This window comes from Dromiciops gliroides, chromosome 1 (assembly GCF_019393635.1).
Source record: "Dromiciops gliroides isolate mDroGli1 chromosome 1, mDroGli1.pri, whole genome shotgun sequence".
NCBI lineage: Eukaryota > Metazoa > Chordata > Mammalia > Microbiotheria > Microbiotheriidae > Dromiciops > Dromiciops gliroides.
The window spans coordinates 375,476,200-375,489,723 of record NC_057861.1 but is presented as its reverse complement, the minus strand read 5'-3'; the positions used below and the strand labels follow the sequence as shown (position 1 = coordinate 375,489,723).

General features: G+C 35.5%; 1 pseudogene; it reads right to left on the bottom strand.

Moving 5' to 3' along the window:
• Nucleotides 1-272: 272 nt before the first annotated feature.
• Nucleotides 273-984, bottom strand: LOC122749414 (annotated as a pseudogene).
• Nucleotides 985-13,524: the final 12,540 nt, after the last annotated feature.

Here is a 13,524-nt window from a genome sequence, read left to right as displayed (position 1 = left end):
AGAATCAGATGGATTCACAAGCAATTTCTACTAAACATTTAAGGAACAAATAATTCCAATACTCTATAAACCATTTGGCAAAAAAGTCAAAGAAGTGGGCCTAGGAAATTCTAAAATTGTCCCAATTAGTAGGAAGCAGAAGCCAAAGCAAAAGGAGGAGGAGGAGGAGGAGGAGAAGCACTAGTAGAAGGAGGAAGAGGAGAAGAGGGAGAAGAATAAGAATAGAATGAGGAGGATGAGGCAGCAACTGCCTTCTCTCACTGTGGAGTTATCTACACAATCACACTGCATGAGGGGAAGAATGTCTGGTTGATGAGGAAGACACAGCACAGGCTGGTGATTTCCACCACTGAGTTGTTGCTGAGCCACTTTTTGGACCCACAGATAACAGGATAAACATCTGTGTACACTGGCCTTCTACTCTCATTGGCAATGAAAAAGTCACCATTGTTCTTCTGTTTGATTATACCTTATTTTTGGGACATCTTCCAGGCTGGATCCTCCAGGTTTAGATCCACATCAATTTAGTTATCCATGGTAACTCTACCCAGAGTAATCTCCTTGGAATGTATCAGGTACTCCACCATGCATCTACACCAGGGTTTGGTTATCAAAGTCTGGGGAATCCTGTCATGATATCCACCAACACCTGCTACTTGAGCAGCTCTTGCTTCAGCTGCCAAATGTCCTACTTCAGCTCTATGTCAGCTACTGTTAGCTCATGCTCCAGTACCTCATGCCAAATGTCCTTGAACCTGCTATCAGCAAACATATCATTAGAATCTGAGAAATTCAGCACTTGGTTCCCTTTGGCAACAGCTGCACTGTCTGGTCCTCTAGGACAGGGCTTCTTAAACTGTTTTCACTTGCAACCACTTTTACATCACTGAAAAAACAGTGCAATGATGAATTACTCCTGTCAGTAGTATCAGTGGTTCTTGGAGAATTTGGCAAAAAGTATGATTGTAAATGGGGAACTGTCATACCTGTGTGGTATAGGGAAAAGGGCAGTGAATTTTTAACTACCAATCAAAGTAACATTTGATTCTCAACTGGGCCACATTCTTTATACACACACACACACACACACACACACACACATATATATATATACACACACATACACACACATATATAAATATATATGAATGAGACTGGGTAAATAAAATAACCTCTTTGAGATTATTACCTTATCTATAAGATAGTTATTAATATTACCTATACAACTTTCTTTACACAATTATTTTGTATCAACTGAGATAAAAAATGTACAACGACTATCTAAGTATTAAGGCTCTATGAAAATATTAGCATTTATGTGGAAAAGAGGCAAGTTAATGGAGATTCATGCCAAGAAAATAATTATGTATCCATTGGAAAATACATGAAAATAACAACTTTTTAAAAATGAATTTATTTAAAATTTTCTCAAAGATACATGTAAAATTTTTTTCACATTGCTTTTAAATGTTTATGTTCCAAATTTTCTTCCTCCCTCACTCCTTACTGCTCTCTAAGAAATCAAGCAATTCAAAATAAGTCATACATGTGCAGTCATGCAAAACATCTTCACATTATTAAGGTTGTTAAAGAAAACAGACAAAATAACTTTAGAAAGAGGAAGTAGCAAATAACATTATACTTCAATCTGCATTCTGATACCATCAGTTATTTCTCAGATGATGGTTTGGTTTTTCATACATTCTTCTGACAGTATCCTGCTCATCATTTCTTTCACAATTACTATTGCTAACTTTATTACTCTCCATCCTATTCCCTCCCCTGATATTTTATCTAATTTCTATCTTATTTCACTCTCTCCCTCCTCAAAAGTCTTTTGCTTTTTACTGCCCCCTTACCCAATCTGGCCAACCTTCCTTCGCTTCTCTCCCCTTATCCCCTTCCCCTCCCACTTTCACTCAGGGCAAAATACATTGCTATAGCCATTTGAGTCTGTGTATTATTCCCTCTTTTAACCAGTTTTGATGAGAGTAAGACTGACTCACTCGCCTGCTTGTTCCCCATCTTCCCCTCCACCCCATAAGATTTTTTTCTTATTTCTTTTATGTGAGCTACTTTACCACATTCCACCTCTTCCTTTCTCCTTCTTCCACTGCATTCCTCTTACCCCTTAACTTTATTTTAAATATGTCATCATGGGTCATCTATGAGAAACAGTGGACAAAGCACCAGCCCTGGACCCAGGAGGCCCTGAGCCCAAATCTGGCCCCAGGCATAAGCCACCCTAGCCTGCATGCCCCACAAAAGACAAGGATAAGAAAAAAATAAATGCTTTACAAATATGATGCCTTCATGTTCAATTCATACCTGTGCCCTTGGTCTAAATATATTCCTTTCCTTTTTTTTTTGTGGGGCAATGGGGGGTTAAGTGACTTGCCCAGGGTCACACAGCTAGTAAATGTCAAGTGTCTAAGGCTGGATTTGAGCTCAGGTACTCCTAAATTCAGGGCCTGTGCTTTATCCACTGTACCACCTAGCTGCCCCAGTATATTCCTTTCAGCTGCCCTAATACTGAGAAAGTTCTTATAAGTTAGAAGTATTATCTTCCCATGTAGGAATGTAAACAGTTTAATCTTTTAATGTCCCTCATGATTTCTTTTTCCCGTTTAACATTTTATGTTTCTTCAGGGTCTTGTATTTAAGAATCTCTACTTATTTCAGCTCTTTTCATCAAAAATGCATGAAAGTGGGCAGCTAGGTGGCACAGTGGATAGAGCACCGGCCCTGGAGGCAGGAGTACCTGAGTTCAAATCTGGCCTCAGACACTTAACATGTACTAGCTGTGTGACCCTGGGCAAGTCACTTAACCCCCCATTGCCTCACTAAAAAAAAAAAATGCCTGAAAGTCCTCCTTTTCATTGAAATACCGCTTTCCCCCCTGAAAGATTATACACAGTTTTGCTGGGTAAGTGATTTTTGGTTGTAATCTAAGTTACTTTGCCTTCTGGAATATCATGTTAAATGCCTTTCATTCCTTTAATGTAGAAGCTGCTAGATCTTGGGGGTATACTGACTGTAGCTCCACAATACTTGAATTACTTTTTTCTAGCTGCTTGCAAAATATTCTTCTTCACCTGGGATCTCTGGAATTTGGTTATAATATTCCTGGAAGTTTTCCTTTGGGGATCTCTTTCTGGAGGTGATCAGTGGATTCTTTCAATTTCTATTTTACATACTGCTTCTAGAATGTCAGGGCAATTTTCCCTGACAATTTATTGGAAGATGATGTCTAAGCTCTTATTGTTATCATGATTTTCAGGTAGTCCAGTGATTTTCAAAGTTTCTCTCCTGGATTCATTTTCCAAGTCAGCTGTTTTTCCAAGGTGATATTTTATAATTCGCTCTATTTTTTTATTCATTTGGATTTCCTTTATTCTGTCTTGATTTCTCAAGAAGTCATTAGCTTCTATTTTCTCTATCCTAATTCTTAAGCAATGATTTTCCTTAGAGAGGTTATGTACCTCCTTTTTCATTTGGCCAATTTGACTTTTCAAGCTGTTGACCTTTTTTTCATGACCCTCTTGCTTCATTCTCATTTCTCTTTCCATTTTTTCCTCTGCCTCTATTAATTTCACCTCTACCTATATTACTTTATCTTCAAAGTTCTTTTTGAGTACTTCCATGGCCTGAGACCAATTTGAATATAGTAGTATTGACTTTGTTATTATCTTCTTCTGAGTGCATATTTCGATATAACTTGCCAAGTAAGAAACTTGTGATGGTCTGCTGCTTTCCCTGCCTACACATCTTGTCAGGCTATTTCTTGGTTTTTATCGCCTTCTTAATCTGGAACACAGCTTGCAGGATGTACTGACCCAAGCTTTAGGGGGTCTCAAATGGTACAATTTGAGGAGAGTCACATTCTCAGCCTGGGTAGACTGTATGTAAGTACAGGCCACTTGCTCTTTAACCTAGAAGCAGAATTCTGATTGAAATCTGATTCTCTATGGTCCACAAGCTTAGCATTCCTGTGCTCTTCCCCCACTGGGCCACTGGCACTCAACTTCACTTTCTGAGGAACATAGCAGTGCTCCTGTATCTGCTCCAGCAGTGACCCCCACTTTCCCTCAAAGGAAAACGCTGGACTCCATCAACAATCCATGAACCCAGTTTCAGAAGAAGCTGCTGTCACTGAAGATCATGAGGCTCTGGAGGTGTGGCCTACCTGGAGCTGGATCTGCATTACTCAGTGAGCTCCTCTTTTACCCTTTATAGCAGGTGGTCCCTGCTGCCTATTTAAGTCATCATTGGCTGGAAATAGTCTCACTCCATTCTTATGTGGGTTTTGCTGCTCCAGAACTTGTCATATTACACCTTTTGGAGGTATGTGGACAGAATTGTTGGGATCTCAGAGAGTCATAGCTTTTGCTCCACCTTCTTAGCTTTCCCCCCCCCAAAATAACTGTTTTTTCTTTAAATATCATTGCTGAATTATATAGGAAAACCTGCTTATAATATTCCTTGAATTAATTTCTACTTACTTCATAATTTCTTTTTTCTATTTTAATTATACTATGCAAATTAATATTGGTTCTAACATACATCCACCAGTCTTCTATTTGAATTTTTCAATGTATGAATGATAGGTTTAGTTTTCCTTATCTTGAGGTGAAAAGCAGACTCTATATATTTGCCAGATCATTCAAAAGACTAACTGTAACCATGTGTCCATTGACAGATTTCTTTATTTTTCATAAAAGTAGTTTATTATTTTCCAGTTATATGTAGAGATAGTTTTCAACATTTGTTTTTATAAGATTTTTAGTTTCAAATTTTTCTCTCTCCTCCCTCCCTGAGACAGCAATCAATCTGATATAGATTATACATGAGCAATCACATCAAACATATTTCTGCATTGGTTATGCTGTGAAAAAAAGAATCAGAGCAAAAAGGAAAAACAAAAAAAAATAGAAATAGTTTGTCTCAATCTGCATCTAGATTCCACAGTTTGTTTTTTCCTGGATTTGGAGAGCATTTTCCATCATGAGTCCTTTGGAATTATCTTGGACCATTGCACTGGTGAGTAGAGTCAAATTTATCAAAAATTATCAACACACAATGTTATTTATACTGTGTACAATGTTCACCTGTTTCTACTCATCTCACTCAGCATCAGTTCCTGTAAGTCCTTCCAGGTTTCTCTGAAATTCACCTGCTCCTTGTTTCTTACAGCACAATAATATTCCATTAGATTCATATACCACAACTTGTTCAGCCATTCCTCAATTGATGGGCATCCCCTCAATTTCCAATTCCTTTCCACTAAAAAAAGAGCAGTTATAAATATTTTTTGTACATGTGTATCCTTTTCCCTTTTTTAGGATCTCCTTGGGAAAAAGACATAGTATTGTTACTGCCAGGTCAAAGGGTATGTACAGCTTTATAGCCCTTTGGTCATACTTCCAAATTGCTCTCCAGAATGTTTGGATCAGTTCACAGATCCACCAACAATGTATTAGTATTACCATTGTTCACAGTTTCTCCATCATTTATTATTTTCCTTTTTTGTCATATTAGCCAATCTGATAAGTGTCAGGTGCTTCCACACAGTTCTTATAATTTGTTTTTCTATTATCATTACAGATTTAGAGCATTTTTTCATATGGCAATAAATAGTTTTATTTCTCCATCATAAAACTGCTTGTTCATATCCTGTGAACATTTCTCAATTGGGGAATGACTTAGATTCTTAGAAATTTGATTTAGTTCCTGCTATATATTAGAAATGAGGCATTTGTCAGAAATACTGGCTATAAAAATTGTTTCCCAGCTTTCTGCTTCCTTTCTAATTTTGGGGGTATTGCTTCTGTTTGTACAAGAACCTTTTAATTTAATATAATCAAAATCATCTATTTTGGATTTCATAATATTCTATATATCTTGTTTGGTCATAATCTATACTTCTTTCCATAAATCTGAGAGGTAAACTATTCATTTCTTGCCTAATTTACCTAGGGTATCATATTTTATGTCTAAATCATGTAGACATTTTGACCTTATTTTAGTATACGGTGTAAGATGTTGGATGGACTATGCCTAGTTTCTGCAATACTATCTTCCGGTTTTCCCAGCAGTTTTGTCAAATATTGAGTTCCTATCCCAGAAGCTGGAGTGTTTAGGTTTATCAAATAGTATATTACTAAAGTCATTTACTACTGTGTCTCCTGTGCCTAACCTATTCCATTGATCCATCACTCTATTTCTTAGCCAGTACCAAATAGTTTTGATGACTGCCATTTTATACTAAAGCTTCAGATGTGGAACAGCTAGCCCATCTTCCTGTGCATTTATTTTTCATTAGTTCCTTTGATATTCTTGACCTTTTGTTTTTACAGGTGAATTTTGTTATTTTTTCTAGCCCTATAAAATAATTTTTACATAGTATGATTGATATGACAGTCAATAAGTAAATTAATTTATACAGAATTGTCACTTTTATTATATTAGCTCAGCCTATCCATGAGCAATTGATATTTTTCCAATTATTTAGATCTGATTTAATTTGTGTGATAAGTGTTTTGAAATTGGTTCATGGAGTTCCTGGGTTTGTTTTGGCAAGTAGACTCTCAAGTATTTTATATTGTCTACCATTACTTTAAATGGAATTTCTCTTTCTATCTCTTGCTGCTGAGTTTTGTTGGTCATGTATAGAAATGCTGATTATTTCTGTGAGTTTATTTTATATCCTCCAACTTTGCTAAAGTTGTTAATTGTTTCAAGTAGTTTTTAGTTGATTCTTTAGGATTCTCTAAGTATAGCATCATATCATCTCCAAAGAGTGATAGGTTTGTTTCCTCCTTGCCTATTCTAATTCCTTTAATTCCCTTTTCTTCTCTGATTGCTAAAGCTACATTTATAGTAAAATATTAAATAATATAGGTGATAATGGACATCCCTCTTTCAACCCTGATCTTATTGTGAAGGCCTCTAACTTATCTCAATTACATATAATGCTTTGTGATGGTTTTAAGTAGAAACTGATTATTATTTTAAGGTAAGCTCCACCTATCCCTATGTTCTTGAATGTTTTTTATTAGGAACAGGTGCTATATTTTGTCAAAAGCTTTCTCTGAATCTATTGAGATATTCATATGATTTTGGTCAGGTTTTTATTGATGCAGTTGATTATATTGATAGTTTTCCTAATGTTGAACCAGCCTTGCATTCCTGGTATAAATCCCACTTGGTAATAGTGTCTTATCCATATCCATTAGGGAAATTAGTATATTATTTTCTTTCTCTTTTGTATCTGCCTTGTTTTGTTATCAACACCCTATTCTTGTCATAAAAAGAATTTGGTAGAACTCCTTCTTCACCCATTTCCCCACATAATTTGTATATTATTGGAATTAATTGTTCTTTAAATGTTTGGTAGAATTCACTTGCAATCGCATTTGGCCCTGGAGATTTTTTCTTAGGGATTTCATTAATGGCTTGTTCAATTTCTTTTTCTAATATGCGCTTATTTAAGGATATTATTTCCTCTTCAGTCAACCTGAGCAATTTATATTTTTGTAAATATTTATCAATTTCATGTAGATTGTCAAATATATTGGCATATAGCTGGGCAAAAGAGTTCCTAATTATTGCTTTAATTCCCACTTCATTGGTGGTGATATCACCACTTTCAATTTTGATACTGGTAATTTGGTTTTCTTCTTTCTTTCTTCTTAATCAAATGAACCAAAGGTTCATATATTTTATTGTGTTTTTTTTTTCATAAAACCAGCTCTTAGGTTTTTTTTGTTTTGTTTTCTTTCGTTTTTGTGAGACAATTGGGGTTAAGTGACTTGTCGAGGGTCACACAGCTAGTAAGTGTCAAGTGTCTGAGGTCAGATTTGAACTCAGGTCCTCCTGAATCCATGGCCAGTGCTCTAATTCTATAGTTTTCTTGCTTTTAATTTTATCAATTTCTCCATTTATTTGCAGGATTTCTAATTTAGTATTTATTTGGGGATTTTTAATTTGTTCTTTTTCTAGCTTTTTCAGTTGGATGCCCAATTCATTGATATCCTCTTTCTCTTTTTTATTCGTGTAAGCATTTAGAGGTAAAAAATTTACCCTAAGCACTGCTTTGGCTGCATCCCATAGATTTTGGTATGTTGTCTCATTATTGTCATTGTTGTGGATGAAGTTATTGACTGTTTCTATTATTTGTTGTTTGACCTACTCATTCTTTAAATTAGAATTATTAAGTTTCCAATTGATTTTCATTCTACCTTTCCCTTTCTTTATTACATGTAATTTTTATTGTATCATGATCTGAGGAGGATTTATTTATTATTTCTGCCTTTCTATACTTGACTATGAGGTTTTTGTGCCCTAATACATGGTCAATTTTTGAATATGTTCCATGTGGCACTGAGAATCAGGTATATTACTTTCCATCTTCACTCAATTTTCTCCAGACACCTATCATTCTATTCACCTTTTTAACTTGTTTCTTAATTATTTTGTGGCTAGATTTCTAAGAGGGGAATATTCAGATTCCCCACTAGTATAGTATTTCCTCTTTTAACTCATTTAACTTCTCTAAGAATTTGGATGCCATATTACTTCGTGCATACATGTTTATTATTGATATTAATCCATTATCTATTGTACTTTTTAGCAAGATGATTAGATGTATTTTTGCCTTTGCTTTGTCTGAGATAAGGATTGCCACCCCTGCTTTTTTGAGTTTAGCTGAAGCATAATATATTCTTCTCCAACCTTTTACCTTTACTCTATGTATATATCTCTGATTCAATTTTGTTTCTTTTAAACAGCCTATTGTAGGATTCTGGATTTTAATCCTCTCTGCTATTCCTTCTGTTTTATGGCAGAATTAATCCCATTCACATTCACAGTTATTATTACTAGCTATCTATTTCCCTCCCCCTTTGAACTTTTGCCCTCTTTTTTCACTGTATTCCTCCTCACAAACATTTTGCTTCTTACCCCTACATCCCCCAATATGACTTCCCTTTTTTCTCCCCTGCTTCTGCCCTCCCTTCTATCAGTGCCCTCCCTTTTCCCCTTACCTTTTGCCTCCCTAAGAAACAAGATAAATTTCTTTATCCAAATGAGTGTACATGCTATTCCCTCTTTTAACCAAATCTGATGAGAGTAAGTTTGAAACAATGCTCACTCCTACCTTCTTTCCCTCTATTATAACAGGTTTTTTGCACCTCTTAATATGATGTAATTAACCCCAATCCACCTCCCCTTTCTTCTTTTCCCCATAAATGCCTTTTTTCACCTGTTAATTTTTTTATATCATCACATTAAAGACAATTTCTATTTATGTGCTCTGTGTATATTTCTTCTGTCTCCCAAATAAATATATAGTTCTCAGGAGTTATCTTCCCATGTAGGGACGTAAACAGTTTTACCTTATTGAATAACTTTTTTCCCCATTTACCTTTTTAAACTTATCTTGATTCTTGTATGTTAAGGTCAAATTTTCTATTCAGTTCTGTTCTTTTCATCAGGAAGCCTTGAAAGTTCCATATTTCATTGAATGTCCATCTTTTCCCCTGAAAGAAACTGATCATTTTTGGGTAAAAGATTCTTGGTTGCATCCAAGTTCCTTTGCCTTCTGGAATATCATATTCCAAGCCTTGTTACCATTTCATGTTGAAGCTGCCAGGTCCTGTGCAATCCTTACTGTGGATCCATGATATTTAAATTTCTTCCTTTTGGCTGCTTGGTATATTTTCTCCTTCATCTGATAATTCTGGAATTTTGCTATAATATTCCTTGGAGTTTTCCTTTTGAGGTCTTTTTCAGGAGGTGATCAATGGATTCTTTCAATGATGATTTTATCCTCTCTTTCTATAATATAAGGGCAGGTATCCTTGATTATTTCCTGGAATATGTTGTCTAGATTGTATTTTCTGATCATGGTTTTCAGGCAGTCCAATAATTCTCAAGTTGTATCTCCTGGGTCTATTTTCCATGTTAGTTGTCTTTCCAATTCTGTTTGAGTCATTGCTGGTGTTTTATGGATTCATTAGCTTCCATCTGTCCAATTTGAATTTTTAAGCCATTGTTTTCTTTAGAAAGCTTTTGTACTTTCTTTTCCATTTGGCCAAATGAACGTTTTAAGGAATTGTTTTGTTCAGTCAATCTTTGTGCTTCCTTTTACAAGCTGTTGATTCTTTTTTGATAATTTTCTTGTGTTGCTTTCATTTCTCTCTCCATTTTTTCTGATCCCTCTCTCAATGGATTTTTAAAATACTTTTTGAACTCTTCCAAGAAAGCTTTTTTTCTTGAGGCCAATTCATCTTCCCTCTTGAGGCTTCAAATATAGTCAATTTGAGAGTACTGTCCTCATCTGAGGTTGTCTTTAGCTTTTTCCTGTCAATGTAGAACCTCTCAATGGTAATAGCACTTTTCTGTTCCTTACTCACATTGCAGCTAATTTTTTTTTAAAGTTGAGGTTTGCTCCTGGGGCACAAGGGTCACTTTCAAGCTTCTTGTGCTAAGTGGTAGAGGCTGTGTCACTGACTTTCTACTCTGAATCCTCTATGGCTTGTGGATTTCTAATTGCCTTGGGCTTGCTCCCTGTGCTTGCTTCAGGTGCTGATGGTCAGGTCCAGTTGTGCCTGTCCTGTGGGTGGCCCTTCAACTGGCAGAAAACACACTCTACTGGTGCTGATAGACTTCGCAAGTGGCCCGCTATGCCACCAGCTTGTTGAGCCATGCTCAAGGGGCCTCAGTTACTCCAATGTGGCTATGAGCTTCCTGCTGACTTGGCCAGACCTCCTCCATGCTGCACCATGCTGTCTGAGCTGCACTGTGCTCCCCTTTTGCCTGAGTGAGAATGACCTTTCTGGAACTCTTCTAAATTATCTCAAGTTGGAAAATTATGTGTCTCTGTCTTTTTGTAGGTTTTGTAGTTTAAGAATCTGTTTAGTGGCTTGATTTAATGTTGTTTTTGTGGGATATTTGGGAGAGCTCAGGCTTTCTTCTCTCCACCATCTTTCCTCTGACCCTTGCTAATTGACATATTCCTTTCAACTACTTATTTCCAGGTTGTGCGATCCCTTCACTCATCCCATCTAGTGATAAATTATACTTTAAAAAATAAGTTTAATACCTCCTCTTCTCCAAGTTCATGTGGCTTAAGACATGGATTTTGGTCCTTGACTTCTGTATTAATTCCCTTCTTTTCTCAGTTAAGGGGGTAAAGATACCAAAATCTTTTGAGTTTTGAAAAACACAGAGTGATACTCATCAATCTGGTGTTCAAACAACTGGGTTTGTAATCAACACTGAATCAGAGGCCTGATAATTAAAAAAGTGAACTTCTCTATCCAGGTCAGTAGAAATAGAGACAATGACTCTTCTAGTGATTGGTTCAAATCTAGACATGAACTTGGTGGGATTAATGATTTTTAAGAAGTGAGCTAAGTTTTGAACCTGTTCCTCAAAACCTTGACATGTTATGGAGCTAAGGTATTGGGGAAAGTATGTATTTGTTTTTGCTTCTCTAATGTAAATAACCATTTGTAAAAGCTAATTTATGTTGATTGGTTAAATGGAAATGTAGAACTAATCGATGGTTCCTAAGAATGGGAGGAACACATAGGATGAGGGCTGATGGTAACAGAGAAAGAGAAAGTCATAAAAACCTTAGAATACCTTAGAAACCTTAAGATATACTTAGAACTTTGAGATAGAAATATATCTTTCCTATTCCTGGGATAGTGAGTTAGAGAATCCTATTTACACACACACACACCCCAACACCAACACCACCACCATAAACAACAACAAAAACAACAAATGAATAGTCTTATACCTTGCTATTAGCCCTTTAGAATTCCTCTCTGTTATCTCCTTAGAAGCATGTGGTATGGTTCATGAAGAAGGACCATTATAATGTTATAATGTTGTCACCTATGTGCTTCTACTCCACATATCTGGAGTGTCGAAGTGTCATTTTCCTCTTCTTGATTTTCTTTCTTTCTTTCTTTCTCTCTTCTTCTTCTTCTTCTTCTTCTTCTTCTTCTTCTTCTTCTTCTTCTTCTTCTTCTTCTTCTTCTTCTTCATATGGTCACATTTTAGCCACACCATACTCCCATTCCATATGATATTTTCTTGCCATAGTAGATAAGTGAAAATCTTCACATCAAAGAAATTCATACAGATTCAGGACATTCCTTCATCCTACCCACTATAGCCCCACACACATACACACACACACACACACACACATGTGTAGTCTGCTGTTCAATTTCTCTATCACAATGTAAGCTCCGTGAAACCAGAGAATCTTTTTACTTCTTCTTTGTATGACTAGAACTTTGTTTAGTGATTGGAAGACAGTAGAGTTTTAAATCAATGGTTGATTGGTTAGATAGAATGGGCAGGATTCATATTGGTAAGGACTTTTTTTTTTTTAAATCAGAGAGATAAATGTGCATTTGTCCCTCAAGACAAAGAGAGAGAGGCCAGTAGTATAGAGCAGGGTAGTCACATGGAAGACGTGTTCAAGGAATGTCAACTTGGTATCTATGGAGAGAATAGAATTTATAGAAATGAAGACAATAGTTCAGGTAAATGATAATAATGACAGGACCTGGAGTAATACCTATAAGAATGAAAATAAATCATATGATATTATGAACAGTTAAACTTGTAGATAGCACCATTATTATCTAAATATAAAGGCAGAGAAAGTGCAGCAAATGGAATTTTTGGATTTAGTGTCAGAAAGACAGGAGATCAAATCTTTTATACTGCTGGCTGACTGTAGGTAAGTCACTTAACTGTTGTTTTATTATTTTTCCCAATTTAAAATCAGTATTATAGTAGCACTAATTTTGATGAAGTTTTTATGAAGAACAAGTGTGATAATATTTATAAAGTGATTTGTAAACCTATAAACATCATATACTTATTAGCTATTATTATTAATATGATATAAACTTAATAATTCAATATGGTCTGGATAATATAGCTTTGTATCATATTGATGAATATTTCACTAAAATCTGAATTTCACACAAAATAAGCTTTCTTTTTTTTTTAAAGAGAAGGCTTTTTTTTTTATTTTAAATTTTTTTTTAGTGAGGCAATTAGGTTTAAGTGACTTGCCCAGGGTCACACAGTTAGTAAGTGTTAAGTGTCTGAAGCCAGATTTGAACTCAGCTCCTCCTGACTCCAGGGCCGGTACTCTATCCATTGGGCCACCTAGCTGCCCCCTAAAATAAGCTTCTTAAGAAAATATTTCATCTAGAAAATTAAGATGATCAAAATGATGATGATGCAAATAATAACAATAATAACAATAATTTGATTCATATAGCACTTTTCAGGTCACATTTTTTACCTTTACAATCTTCACAAAATCTTTCGCAGGAAGATACACTAGGTATTGTTAATTCCATTTTTCAAATATTACATATGAGGTTCAGATAAATTAAATATCTCATTAAAGAGAGCAAAGAGCTAAGGATTATCTAGCTAAAATTTGAATCCATGTCTTTTCATTTCTAATTCTATGTTTCCTAT